Below are 15005 nucleotides of genomic sequence, written 5' to 3'. Positions count from 1 at the left end.
GCTGTGGTGATGGCCCACTGAGTAGGCCGAGGGACGGGACCGAGGAGGGTGGCCATGGACAGTGTGTTGTAGCCCAGCTGTATTAGACGGCGATGGAGGGCTTGCCGTTGCGGGATGTGCTGCTGGCAGTGCAGAAGACAATGAGCAATGTCGCCCACCTCGCCACAGCTGGAACACAAGGGGGAGCTGGATTGGCCCGGGGAAAAGGGCTAAGCCTGCGGCGGATCATCATAGAGCATACATAAGTTCATTTCGCGTAAACTAAACGCGGTCTGCTTGGAAAACGACGTACAAAGTTTCTTAGGGAGCAGAGAAATATAGCAATTTCTACTCCGTGCTCAGATACCAGCATTTCTGCTCAAAAACCTGCAAAATTAAGCACTGCTTACTTCATCAAGATATCGAACACCCAACAAAATCAAACAAACAACCCCACTTCCACTGATAGAACACTATTCAGCTTTTACGCAGGAGGCTTTCTTCTACATAAAAGTAGAGAAAATAAGAAAAGAGCAGCGAAAAATTACACACACTTTTGCTCGCATAGCAATAAGAGAAAAAAATAAAAATAAAATAAAATATCGACACACACGCTAATAAACTGTGACAAAGACACCCATTTCTGCTATCAGATAATTATTGCATAATGCTAAATACTCATTTGCATTGTCCCTGCGTGAAGAAAGCACAGGGCAGGGATACACAATTTATCTTAAGCGAGCAGGGAAAGTCACTTCTACTCGAACAGCTTAATACCATAAAGTCTGAATTTTTGCAAAGCAAATAAAGCTTGAACAGCGCTACGAACGTGACAGACACATACTAACAAAGAAACAAATAAACGTACAAACAAACAAACAAACAAACACTTCTATTCATTTCTATTGATAAAGGCGTAAACCACACTACAAGAACAAAGCACGCTGCTTCAGGAAAGCGTATCAAATGCATCGCAACAGGACCGGCTCTCATAAAATAGCCTGCCCAAAACGAAGACTTCACCAGGTTCGCGAGGTAATTCCATTAAAAACGCTCTCGGTCTATCCTACAGATAGCAATGCAAGCGCTGCTTCCCTTATTTTTTAAGCCACTATTCCACGCAATGGTACATAAATGTATCACTCGTGTCACATGAAAAAGCACACACAAAGAACTTACTTGTCAAGTGGGATTCCTGGTTCAGGAAAGCGCGCGCGCACACACAGACACACACTCACATTTTCACAATCACAAACACAACGTCTATTCTCACAACCACATAAATCCATATTATTCCTCAGGTCAATAATTATCCTACCATCGTCAAAAGATGGCTCACTCTTGTATGCGATCGCAAAGCGATAGGTCCTCGTTCCGGATGTAATAGGATATCGCCACTCGGCCGACGCGAACCAAAAAAGAAAGAAAGAAAGGAATGCGCGTTCGGCAATACCTCCACAAAGAAAACGGTGCCGTGCTTCTACGCAGCGCTCATCATACAGGAGTGAATTGTCTTCTTCGTTTTCCTTTTATTTTCTTGCACCCATATATTTTGCAAGAATACTATAGAGCAGAACGGACAAATGTGAACATCATTCGCTACACACTGTAGCTCTCACCATTTTTAAACCAAACCACTTAACATGTGTTCATAGGTCTTCACTAAATAGGTGAGCCGATAATGACTCAAAATGAAATGAAATCAAATAAAATAATCATTCCAGCATCGCTGGCTGCAAGCTTGGGTACCCTGCTTGGGTCTGCTGGCGCTGGAATAAAAGATTTATCGCGAGGGTACTACATTGGTGAGCTCTGCTGCTGTATAAGTGATAAAACAGTGCTCCCGAACCGCGCCCCACACGAGCCGCGCGCGGACCCGTTCTCGGGACGCGACGCGCGCGATTCCCCGTGCGAGCGCAACGCGGGCCTCGCGGTTTGGACGCGCGCGATCCCTTTCCCCGAGCAGGTGCACTGTTTTATCACTTAAACAGCAGCAGAGCTCACCATTGTAGTACCCTCGCGATAAATCTTTTATTCCAGCGCCAGCAGACCCAAGCAGGGTACCCAAGCTTGCAGCCAGCGATGCTGGAATGATTATTTTATTTGATTTCATTTCATTTTGAGTCATTATCGGCTCACCTATTTAGTGAAGACCTATGAACACATGTTAAGTGGTTTGGTTTAAAAATGGTGAGAGCTACAGTGTGTAGCGAATGATGTTCACATTTGTCCGTTCTGCTCTATAGTATTCTTGCAAAATATATGGGTGCAAGAAAATAAAAGGAAAACGAAGAAGACAATTCACTCCTGTATGATGAGCGCTTCGTAGAAGCACGGCACCGTTTTCTTTGTGGAGGTATAGCCGAACGCGCATTCCTTTCTTTCTTTCTTTTTTGGTTCGCGTCGGCCGAGTGGCGATATCCTATTACATCCGGAACGAGGACCTATCGCTTTGCGATCGCATACAAGAGTGAGCCATCTTTTGACGATGGTAGGATAATTATTGACCTGAGGAATAATATGGATTTATGTGGTTGTGAGAATAGACGTTGTGTTTGTGATTGTGAAAATGTGAGTGTGTGTCTGTGTGTGCGCGCGCGCTTTCCTGAACCAGGAATCCCACTTGACAAGTAAGTTCTTTGTGTGTGCTTTTTCATGTGACACGAGTGATACATTTATGTACCATTGCGTGGAATAGTGGCTTAAAAAATAAGGGAAGCAGCGCTTGCATTGCTATCTGTAGGATAGACCGAGAGCGTTTTTAATGGAATTACCTCGCGAACCTGGTGAAGTCTTCGTTTTGGGCAGGCTATTTTATGAGAGCCGGTCCTGTTGCGATGCATTTGATACGCTTTCCTGAAGCAGCGTGCTTTGTTCTTGTAGTGTGGTTTACGCCTTTATCAATAGAAATGAATAGAAGTGTTTGTTTGTTTGTTTGTTTGTACGTTTATTTGTTTCTTTGTTAGTATGTGTCTGTCACGTTCGTAGCGCTGTTCAAGCTTTATTTGCTTTGCAAAAATTCAGACTTTATGGTATTAAGCTGTTCGAGTAGAAGTGACTTTCCCTGCTCGCTTAAGATAAATTGTGTATCCCTGCCCTGTGCTTTCTTCACGCAGGGACAATGCAAATGAGTATTTAGCATTATGCAATAATTATCTGATAGCAGAAATGGGTGTCTTTGTCACAGTTTATTAGCGTGGGTGTCGATATTTTATTTTATTTTTATTTTTTTCTCTTATTGCTATGCGAGCAAAAGTGTGTGTAATTTTTCGCTGCTCTTTTCTTATTTTCTCTACTTTTATGTAGAAGAAAGCCTCCTGCGTAAAAGCTGAATAGTGTTCTATCAGTGGAAGTGGGGTTGTTTGTTTGATTTTGTTGGGTGTTCGATATCTTGATGAAGTAAGCAGTGCTTAATTTTGCAGGTTTTTGAGCAGAAATGCTGGTATCTGAGCACGGAGTAGAAATTGCTATATTTCTCTGCTCCCTAAGAAACTTTGTACGTCGTTTTCCAAGCAGACCGCGTTTAGTTTACGCGAAATGAACTTATGTATGCTCTATGATGATCCGCCGCAGGCTTAGCCCTTTTCCCCGGGCCAATCCAGCTCCCCCTTGTGTTCCAGCTGTGGCGAGGTGGGCGACATTGCTCATTGTCTTCTGCACTGCCAGCAGCACATCCCGCAACGGCAAGCCCTCCATCGCCGTCTAATACAGCTGGGCTACAACACACTGTCCATGGCCACCCTCCTCGGTCCCGTCCCTCGGCCTACTCAGTGGGCCATCACCACAGCCCTGCTCCGCTTCTTAAATGACTCTGGCCTTGCGTCTGCCCTCTGACTGGACGTTCTTCGAACTTTCCTTCGTGCCTGTGCTGCACTGCACTGCGTGCCAGTTTTTCTGTCATCTTTTCCTTTCTTTTATTTCTTTTGTTTCACAGTTCCTTTTTCTTTTCTTTTCTTTTCTTTTCTCTCTCGGAATAGCAAGCTGGCAATAGCCTGGCTGACATTTCCGTTTTCCTTTTCACTATTAAACATATCCCCCCCCCCCCTTTTCCCCGATCACCAGTGTTTTGGCATTCGATGTCGCATGTCTAGACTTGTTCAGTAGTGTCTTTCTTGCTGCAATTTTTACCATTCGCTGATATCTTGTTGCTGTCATGTTGTGCTAGCCGCGTAGCGATAAGCGGTGATTCTCCGATTATTCCTAGACGGTACGGCTTAAGCCTTTTCCCTGCTCACTGAAGGAAATTTGTGTATCCCTGTCCTGTGCTTTCTTTACGCAAGGGTAATGCGTCTGTGTATGTGGCACTATCATATAGCAGACATGAGTGTCTTTTTCTTGGTTTATTGGCATATGCTTCAGGTTTTTTAAGTCAAGCAAATGTGCGTGTAATATTTCGCTGCTCTTTTCTTATTTTCTCTACTTTTTATGTAGAAGAAAGCCTCCTGCGTAAAAGCTGAATAGTGTTCTACCAGTGGAAGTGGGGTTGTTTGTTTGGTTTTGTTCGATATCTTGACGAAGTAAGCTGTTAAAGGTATCCGTGAAGAAATGCTGGTATCTGAGCACGGAGTAGATATATTTCTCTGCTCCTTAAGAAAATTTGTACGTCGTTTTCCAAGCAGACCGCGTTTAGTTTACGCGAAATAGAAAAATGAAGTTGTGTATGCTCTATGATGATCCGCCGCGGGCTTAGGCCTTTTCCCCGATGAGCAGTGTTTTGTATGCGATGTCGCATGTCTGGACTTGTTCAGTAGTGTTGCAATTTTTATCCTTTAATATCTTGTTGCTGCCGTCTTGTGTTAGACGTTGAGCTTCGTAGCAATGTGCGGTAACGCTACGATTATTCCTGAGCGCTCCGTGTGTTTAATGCGTTGTCCTCTGTGCGTGCATGCGTGTGCTTTTTTTCCCCCTGATTTGTGACGTCATCGTGGCATGTCTGGACTTGTTTAGCAGTGTTGCAGTTCTTCCCGCCGCTAGTATGTTGTTGGTGCCATGTTGTGTTAGCCGCGTGGCGATGTGTGGTGACCTGAGGTCTTAAGCCTTTTCCCTGCTCACCTAAGGATATTTGTGTATCCCTGTCCTGTGCTTTCTTTACGCAAGGGCAATGCGTCTGTGTATGTGGCAGTATCAGATACCAGACATGAGTGTCTTTTTCTTGGTTTATTGGCATATGCTTCAGGTCGAGCACAAGCGCGCGCAATTTTTCGCTGCTCTCTTCTTCAAATCACCGATTTTACGCAGAAGAAAGTCGCATGGTGCAGCTGAGAAGAGGGTTTCTCTGATTGTTTGTTTGATTTTGTTGGGTGTTCGATATGTTGAGGAAGTCAGCTGTTAAAGCTATCCGTGAACAAATGCTTGCGTCTGAGCGCAGGATAGGAATTCCTGAAGCACGGCACCCTCAGTGTAAATTAATTATTTTGGATATGAGTCTGCTTCCCTGCATGACAAGGCTGAAATGGGAAGAGAGAAAAAATTGGAGCGCTTCATTAGTAGCGATCCAAGTAATAGGGCAATTATAGTTTCCATAGAAAGTTGGGCTCCTAAAATTATAGTTTAGTTGTAGTTTTTCTAAACTGCAATGCAATAATCATTAATATAGTTGTAGTTTTTCTAAACTGCAATGCAATAATCATTAATATAGTATAGGAATGCTATCGTGTTCCCGTAAAGGCGTTCTGTCTTGTGCTTTCGCGCATTTTTGCTCGCCATGCGCGAATGGAACTTTGCCCACCCGGCTTCCGCGCCTTTTTTGCTCGCAGGTGTAGCCTCAGACAACGAATGTATGAGCATAGAAAGGGTCATGTATTACATAAGCCTGGAGGTGATGTTGAGTGGTCTCACTTATTATTTTAAAAGAGCAGTGGCAGTTTACTGTAATTCTAATGACCATGATGAGCCTTTGGGGTGAAAATCGTTAATATGCGGGGTGCTTTTTTGTTGAATTTTAATGAGAGAATCAATGTCATTAAGAGTAGGACAAAGGAAATAATCTTGCGATTCAATAAATAATAGGAGTCTTTGCCGGTGTCTTCTTCTTCAGACAGGATGTGATGACGTCACGCAGTCTGTAGCAATGCATTGACCGTTACTGGAAAAAAGTGTGGCAATAGAAAAATAGTGTGTATTGTCCTGGGCAGATTTATGATGAGCACTGTTTTTGAATAAGAAGAAATAGTTTGATGCTGGTTTCCTTCTTTGTTTCTTTTTGCTTTTTCCCCCCTTGTCTGACAAACATGTGCTGACATGCCTGGGCTTGTTCTGACATGCTTTCCTTCTGCATGTAGTTTTTTTCCTTTTGTACAAGGCATATTCTTGACGATAGTGCTGCCTTGAATGGGAGTAGAGCAATTCTTAATAATTTTGCGATTCATTTAGTTCAGAGAGTAACCGCGAGGGGGACAGGTGTGTGACTTTATGTCTTGCTGAACCATTTTTTTTTTCCTGTACAGTAAGACTTTGGGAATGAAATGCTACAATCTCCTCTTGTCTATGGTGTTTTTCTGCAATAGTTCCCTACGCAATCATTATAGTAGAATAAAGGAAATAATCTAGGGATAGTGATTCAATAAATAACACGTGCCCTGTCTATAGTGTACGCGTCCTTGAGCCACGCACCTGCATGATGACCGCATACCGAGAGACTATTGTTTCAGGTTGACCTTGTCTAGAGGAGCATTAGTGGAAAAAAACTGTGTAGCCCTGAGACAATAGGATGACGTCACGACCAATGAGAACGGCCTGCAGGGGGCGCAAGGTTTCACTTCTCTCTTGGACACTGACAGGTCTCGACACGCAAATTCTGCTCCTGGCGTTGGCCGTCAGTGGAAGAGCGTAGCTTCGGTGGGGTTCTGTCTGCCTCTGATGGGGTGCGGATGTGTGGTTCGTCACTGGTGAATGGTGTTCGACGATGCAGGTGGATTTTGTGACGAGCGGATTTACAATGAGGGAATGCTGTGAACGGGAAAAATGATGGTGAGTGTCTTTTTCACTCTGTTCAAGTGTTTGTTTGTTTTCCTCTGTTGCCCAGCAGTCGTACAATTTGTGCTGACGTGTTCTGACATGCCCCGATATGCATGCTTTCCTGTGTTGACGTTTTTTATTTTTTTATTTTTTGACAAGGAACATTGTTGTCTTGACGATAGTGCTGCCCTGAGTTCTGCGCTCCTGTTTACCCGTACTCTTTGTTGATTTGTTGAGTACCTAGTCCTCTTATTTGCCGTTGATGGAGTTACGTGTTAGGATATTTTGTTCTTTTGCAAGTCTCATTTAGTAAGACTTTGGAATTCCTACGATCAGCTTTCATGCATGGTGCTCTTCTGCAATAGTTTCCTATTCAATCGTTATAGAAGAATAAAGGAAATAATCATGGGATAGTGATTCAATAAATAATAGGTCCCCTGTCTAGAGCGTACGCGTCCTTGAGCCACGCAGGTGCATGATGACGTCATACTGTGGCTTCATTGTAGATTCACCAAAGGAGCATTAGTGGAAAAAAACAGGGTAGCCCTGAGACAATAGGATGACGTCACGACCAATGAGAACGGCCAGCAGGGGGCGCAGGAATGCTCTTCTCTCTTAGCCTCACGACCAATGTGAATGGCCAGCAGGGGGCGCAGGAATGCTCTTCACTCTTAGCCTCTCGGAGGTGGTCGCCCCAGAGGGCGCTAGGAGCGCGTATGCGTAGCGGCGGCGGAGCGGCGCCCCAGTCAGTTTCTCTCCGGCTGTCGCGGAAAGCAGACGTGCGCTCCCTGCGCTCGCTCAGTTTCTGGCGGGCTGTCACGGAGAGCAGTCGCATCGGTCTGCGCTCCTGCTGTGGTGAGGTGATTTGTTGTGTAACTAATGCTTTCGCCAACTTTGTTCCCGCTTTGTTTGCGATTTTCGTGCGAGTGCTGGCTGCTGTTGTCCGGGCATCCCCGGCATTTTCTACCATCTTCTGCCTTGGGAACGGCAGTAGTGCTGGCGTGATTCTTAATAATTTTGTTGTGAGATTAGTTGAGAAAGTAACCGCTAGGGGGTGCAGCTGCCGGGCTTTATAAAGGACAAAAAATCATTACGAGTCAGTTTCTGCCTGCCTCTCGGATGGAGCAGTCGCATGGTTCTGCGCTCCTGTTGTGGTGGGATCATTTGTTGTGTAACTAGTTCTATTTTCTTGTTAGCTATTGATGGTTTGCATACTCTTGCTTTCCCAGCCTCTGTATTACGAGTGTTTTTCTCCTTGCATGTCCAGAGCTGTCCTAACTTGCCCAGACATGCCATGATGACGTCACAGCTGACGTCACAGGATGTCCGGAACTGGTGCTGCGATGCTTTGCAACCTGCCTCCGTGCTCCGTCGCCCAGCGGCCGTTCCGGACCGCTTTCTACAAGATGGCGTCGTTGATCTTCAACTAAACTCCTTCTCTCCACTCTATCTCTATCTTTTTATTTTATTTTCTACCTATTTTTTTATTTTTATCAGCTCAACTAGCCCACAACTTACACAGTGGTCTGGACACGTCCTAGATGGTCCCCAATTAGTGTAATGACTCCCTGAATCATCCTGATTAATGTGGGGGGTCCCAAATTGCTCTAATTGCTAATTAATGGCGTCCAGGCCACTGTGTGAGTTGTGGGCCAGTTGAGCTGATACATTACTACTAACACATAAAGAATACTCAGAAAAGAACTGACATTGGAGAGTTCGTTCAGAATTGCAGCCACTCCCATTGGTATACGTAACTATGTGACCTCTCTCACGCTGCCTCAGTGGTAGCGATGGGTGCTGGGATGTTGGAGCTGGGTGAGTTTCAGTATTCGCGATGTAGACTTTTCAACATTTCTTTTAACCTTTTTGCTGCAAAAATTGGAATGTAGGTTCACAATATAGTTAAAAAATTGTCTTTCACGTCTGTCTGGTATAGCATGGAATCACCTGTCGCAACCCTTTCACTGTGCGTGCTATACTCTGCACAAGCTTTTTTTTTAATTACCCTATTTCCATGACTAGGATCTTATGAGGATGCACGAAAAGAACTGCCTGCAGCTGTAGAGACGTCTGATTTACAATCTGATGCTGATTCACAACGTGTACGAAGAAAACGATGCAGATTGATTAGCAGCGATTCAGACAGCGACACTGCCGGAGCATCATTGCCACCTCGTCCAGGTATTCTACGGGGGTAGTCACCAAGTTACCCCTATTTCACTATGATAAGTTTCCAGGTTATCTATTGAACAAGAGGTGCATTCACTGGGGGCATTCTCGAACATAATCTTCTGCGCGAATTTTACTCTATAGCTATATGTGATATGGGAAGGGAGTTGCCTCAGGACAGAAGCCGCCGATATTTCGAACAGTGACTGTTCTTCTTCTGGGCACCGTCCTCATCCATATCCAACACCCCTCCGGGCTGTTGACCCACAATTTGCATGAGCCTTTAAACACGTCACACCTCACCCTTTAAATACCATGCCAATGATGAGGACGGTGTCCAGAAGAACAGTCTCTGTTCGAAATATCAGCGGCTTCTGTCCTGAGGCAACTCCCTTCCTACATCTCTACCGGTTCACTGGATTTCTACCCATCTATATATGTTATATGTGTATGTTCTATTGAGGTGCGCCTGCAAGTATTTCAGCACCGTATTGCTTCATAACTTTTTCTCCCTTTTGCTACTTTCTTTCTGTTTTGATCTTTACATTACTTCTCTATAAAAAAAGCCGCATGCATAATGACCCTATACTTTGTCCTCTTTTGGTCTCGATTGCCGAATTTACTTTTGCGCAAATAAAAGCTGAATCATCATCAACGCCTCTTTTGGTACCCATTGGGACAGCACCAGACAGCTGTCCACCAGGGTCCAGGCGCACGCAGCACAGAAGCCTTGGCAGCCTTACCAAGCAATACCACACTGGCCTTACACCTTCTACTCATGGTAAGAGGAAGTTACATATGTTAAGTAAATGCTAATTGTGAGCAAATGCCCTCTATGTGAACTATTTCAGAGCTGCTGCCTGCAGCTGACGCTAACAACACTGCCTCATATTCAGAGCAGAGCTCAGTCCCAGTACATCCAACTTCACGTGCAGTTCCTTCGGTACACAGTTCTTCCTTTAACCAGATTCATCATGCACCATACACAGGTAGATAAGCTTTATGCTCGTACCGGAAAATTTTGGGCGACAGCATGGAAAATAGCCGTAGAGGCATTGAACAGTGATCAAACTATACACATACAAAGTACTAGCATATACAAAATTGTGCGTGAGTATAGTTTTGTGGCTGCTGCACTATGTGCGTAGACCATGAATTCTGTAACCTTGAGGTAATTTACCTTAGGATCTAGCTATTGCAGTGAAATTGTTTCCATATACACATCTCTTCATTGTTATACAACTGGCAGATAATGCATAATTTCTGCTGATAGGGTACAAGACCGTTTTATTCACTTAAAGTAGGAATAACTTATTCACTAGCTAGGCTGTTACTCCCCATCCAAATTTCAGTTCCACAACCTCTGATGTGTAGACAATTCAGCCGACATCTTCAGCATGTACCAAGCTACGTGACAAGTAAATCACAGATAGTTGATAGTTGCCCAAATATTTTTCTACGATCGAGCAGCGAATGCCTTGAGAGATTGACTCGATGTCACAGGAGCGATGTCGTACTGACTCGAGCAGTTTAAGTGGAGCAGCAGTTGCATACGGTAGGCTACTTCATGGTTGACTACCGTGAATGCAGATGAGACCAGCAAGCGCTAACATGTCGTCTGTCATATTGCAGATGCCCCAGGCACTGCTAGGTCCACAGCGTATTCCGCGTACGTTCCTGCATCAGAGTTTTTCACCGACACATGCCACACCGGATATGCTCCATACTTGTCTGATTGTACTATTCAACAGCTGAACGGTATGAAAACTGCTACAAGCACAAGGGCTTGCATGAATACACATTGATTGGTTTTGATGTGCCAGTGGGTGGACGCAGTTTTCTTCGGACCATGTATTTATCACAGCACGGCTGTGCTCTTTCAGAAAGCCCTGGACAGCCAACTGTACGAATGCAGCAGCGACATTCCACTCAGGGAAGGGACAGAGGGAGCACTTCAAAGTTTCACGGTGAGGAAGCACCGGGTGTGCAAAATATTTCTATTGTGGTAGTGCGTCACGCCATAAATTGTGCTATCCCTTATGCACCGTATCATAGCCACTGGTAGCAATGCGGGGTGTACAGAGCACTTCCCACGGTCTGAGTCGTCTGGCAACTGTAGTGTGAGGCCCGGGTTTGGTACTACAGAACCTCGCCCTGATCCTACAGCATCAAGGGGTATGACAGTGAAGTTGCTTTGTTGGAAATTCAAAGCACTTTGTAATGTTCCAGAAACCATCGCAGGTTCGACGCCAAGCTCACAACACAGAGGTGCTCGCGCGCAAGGCTCCATATTTTCTGCTCCCACAGCCAGCATACTACATGCAGGAGGTTTGTCATTGTCAGCTGTTCGGTATCCACGGTCGTAATAGGGTCTTGAATGTGCATACATTGGTTGAAAAAGGCCGCACGGAGAAAATGAAAGGCAATATTTCTCAATTTTTAGTACGATTTAATAGTCAGCAATCTAATATGCTTGGTAACAAAAGGTAGCTAAGAAGGGAGCGAGCTGGTCAAGTTGACATATAATGTAAAACCCCGAGACTAGGCGACACGAAGGGATAGACATGTCCTGATTACCATTGGGCAGTCGACCCAGGGCTGTTTTACCTCCTTTCAACAGCTTTAGGTGCCAGGTGTACCTGTGTACATCCTTACAACATGCGTTGATGCTTGCGTGATTATGTTCACATGTCTGACTGAAAGGTGCTAATGTCAAACCGCAGTCGCTAAACCACGGGGTGCTTTTGAATTTACTGTCAGGTTGTGAACCATCTGTGCGACTTCCCTGTGGTTTAGTTCACTTTCATTGCTTTCCTTAGAGATGTGACACATTTTGCCTAATTATCTGTGTTGTCTTGCAGCATTTCAAAATGAGGTCTTGAGGATTCTTCACACAATGAGAATCACACTGGAAGATCACTCGTCGCAGCTAAATGGTCTCTTCTCTATCCTTGAGCAACACCTATCACAATCTACTGTTGGTGAATGCAGTGACTTTGAGCCATTCACTGAGCTGGAGCAGTTCTTGTAATTTGACCAATCACTAAGTGATGAACATGAAATGAAAAAGCTGGTGAGTTGTCACTGTTATGATTTCTAACACTTACGTAAAGCGTTTCTAATTTTAGCGTGTATACACAGAAGCCCCACAATACCTCCATATACATCCCCCCATCACAATCACCCTTACTGATTTGCAATAAAGTATTTGGTACTGGAGTCTGTGCCGTCAGAGAGATGTGTAGAGCGTACTCGCAGGGGTGCATTATCATATTCATCCATCACTTTCACTGATTACATTCACTACTGTAGTTTCCTAGGTCCAGTTTCATCAACACTAGTTGACATATCATGTGATATTACTTTTAACTCTCTACCTTGTTCCACCAGTGATGTACATCACAACCTCATGTCAGACAGTGGCTTGTACCAGTGTGATGGAAATCTAATATTACTTCAGCTGTTGCCTGATATTGATAAAACTGGCTATTAGAATCTGGCCTGCTTTATGCAACACAAAATAGTCATGAAGGCATTTGGAAAGCGTGTAATGAATAGTTATGATTTTTTTTCAGATCTTTCAGTCATTAAGCAATTTGCAGCTCAAACTGCTGTTGACCCTTTCTACCATTAGCCAGCACACTACTTTTCATTGTGCACTCCGTGGCATAGTGATATGTGCACTAGCAGTACAAACCAATACTTCACATATGTTGTGTGTTTCTGTTTCCTACTGTGTTTCTGTTTCTCATTCAAGCTGGACTTGCACTTGGGTTTTCACCCAACTGTGGTATCATTATTTTTTCGGTTTTGTGTGCACACGTGGCAAATTTGGCGTGACACACTATAGACCAGGGTTGTGGAATGGGATCACCCATTCAATTCAATTCCATTCCAATGAATGAAGATTTGTGATAATTCCATTCCTTTCAATTCGATCCTCGGAATGAGAAGGTATGGTCAATTGCCACTCCTGGAATGGCTTGGCAACCCCATTCCATTCCTTTAATTCCACTAATAAAAGAATTAGGACCGGTAACCGTACTCGCTATCCCAGCAGTGCTATAGAGGCGATTGACATTACCCAGCACAGAAAAAGCACAAAATTGTGGTTATTTTGCCCTCCTCCTCTTCTCCTCCTCCTCATTAGCATCATCATCACAGGAGTTTCTTCACTACAGGAACTGGTGAAAGTGATGTGGGGTTGCTGCCTCACACTAGTGAAGCCAAAATCTCCATTTTATTTTTTCTTAAAACCAAACCAAACAATCGCCCTTGACCGTGTGACAAAAGACAATATTTGACCATTACATTCCAATTCCATTCCGCCTGCGAAACAATGGCTACTTCAATTCCCATTCCATTCCGTGGACAGTTTCCGCCATTCCATTCCAATTCCATTCCGGGCTCTGAGTGGCAACTCCGCAACCCTGCTATAGACACTAAAAACGCTTTATGTTACATATTCTATCGACAAGCTAACGTATTGGCTTGCTGAGCTCAAAGTTCGATAACCGCTTGATCCCGACCGTGGGTGGTAGCAGTGTGGGGGCGGTAAACATTGCTTCCAGCACCGTGTGTCGGAGATTTCCAGCGTACGTCAAGACAAGCTCAGGTGGTGCAAATTATCTGCAGTCCTGCCGTGCGGCACGTGCAACTTGCCCGCACACTGTGCAGACAAGCTTCGCTGGGTCCGCTGAGAGTGGTGCGTACAAAATACTTGTAGCAAAGGGGCGCCGTCAGGGAGGGGCAAGGGGGCAGTTGCCCCCCCCCCCCTGGCTCCAGGCTCCATGGCCCGTTTAACGCGGTCGTTTGAGCATAATAACGTTTTCTTTCGTTTCTTTTTTGACGTGGTTAGATTGGTACAGTGCGGAACGAACTTTCTGTTCCTCCTTAATATGACCGGCTTTTCATGTGAGCTGTTACAGGTGAGTGGCATGGCCTGCTGTACATTATGCTGACTGAGGATATTTATCTTCCTGAGTACGCAGTATCCAGTATTCCTATCCAATTAGTACAAGGGTTAGCCTCCTTGTCTGTTGTCTCTTCAGACGCTATGTCTGTCTCGGATTATTATGACGATTCCGGCCGCCAAGGACACACCAGATAAATCCTGTCGTGGGAACGCCGATATCTAATTCACCAGACAGCGTAAACACGGGTCAGCACCTTGCAAACACAGCATTTCATCCCTTATTCCCCAACACATTTAACGACGATGAACAATATCCATCTGGGGTCAGCTCGTATTGGGAACAGCACACTTTTCTTTCATGGTGTATACCTAACTACGCTATGTAAGTGCGGCTCTGCGCATGAGAAGAAGAGAGGACGGCGCAAACGCTTTTCTACTTGCATAGCGTTCACATTTTCAGCCCATTGCATCATCGCGCCTGGCTTGAACTGGTGAACAGCTTGTGTCTCGCAATTTGCGCTCGTTGCTATGCCATATTGCACCGCCATAGTAAGTCCGCATTTCGGATAAGTCACACTTTGGTGAGTATAACTTTTCCTACGCACACGCGTTATATCGGGGGCCGTTTAAGCTAATTGCAGGTGCTATTCTGCACAGGTATGGACATACGAACGTTTTTCAAACGTCAGAACACAGGGCACACGGGGAAGGATGACAGTGGCATACGATTGCAGGGAAGAGTGTCGAGTGCTAAACAAACAACGACATCACCCGGGTGCAATATGGAAGATCCCGGGACGTCTTTAGAAGGCTTTGCATTGTAATACATCGTTCGTGAGGAGTGTCTAGGATGTACAGGACCACACGACTACTCTGCGGAATCCATTGCCAACGCTATCGTGTCAAAGCTGTACAGTTGTGGGTTTGATACCAAAAGGCTGGTTGGCCAAGGTTACGACGGCTGCTCGACAATGGCGGGGCA

At 44.9% G+C, this 15005-nt stretch overlaps 2 long non-coding RNA genes across 2 annotated transcripts; both read left to right on the top strand.

The window, feature by feature from the left end:
- Positions 1-10600: 10600 nt before the first annotated feature.
- On the top strand, positions 10601-11285 carry LOC135368191 (uncharacterized). The gene is made up of 3 exons (XR_010414716.1): positions 10601-10663; positions 10741-11075; positions 11164-11285. It is a non-coding gene; the product is annotated as an uncharacterized LOC135368191 (long non-coding RNA).
- A 39-nt stretch (positions 11286-11324) lies between these two features.
- Positions 11325-12327, top strand: LOC135368186 (uncharacterized). The gene is made up of 2 exons (XR_010414715.1): positions 11325-11436; positions 11970-12327. It is a non-coding gene; the product is annotated as an uncharacterized LOC135368186 (long non-coding RNA).
- The last annotated feature ends 2678 nt before the right edge of the window (positions 12328-15005 follow it).

Source organism: Ornithodoros turicata, chromosome 1, assembly GCF_037126465.1.
Source record: "Ornithodoros turicata isolate Travis chromosome 1, ASM3712646v1, whole genome shotgun sequence".
Lineage (NCBI taxonomy): Eukaryota > Metazoa > Arthropoda > Arachnida > Ixodida > Argasidae > Ornithodoros > Ornithodoros turicata.
This window is presented reverse-complemented; position numbering and strand designations above follow the sequence as displayed.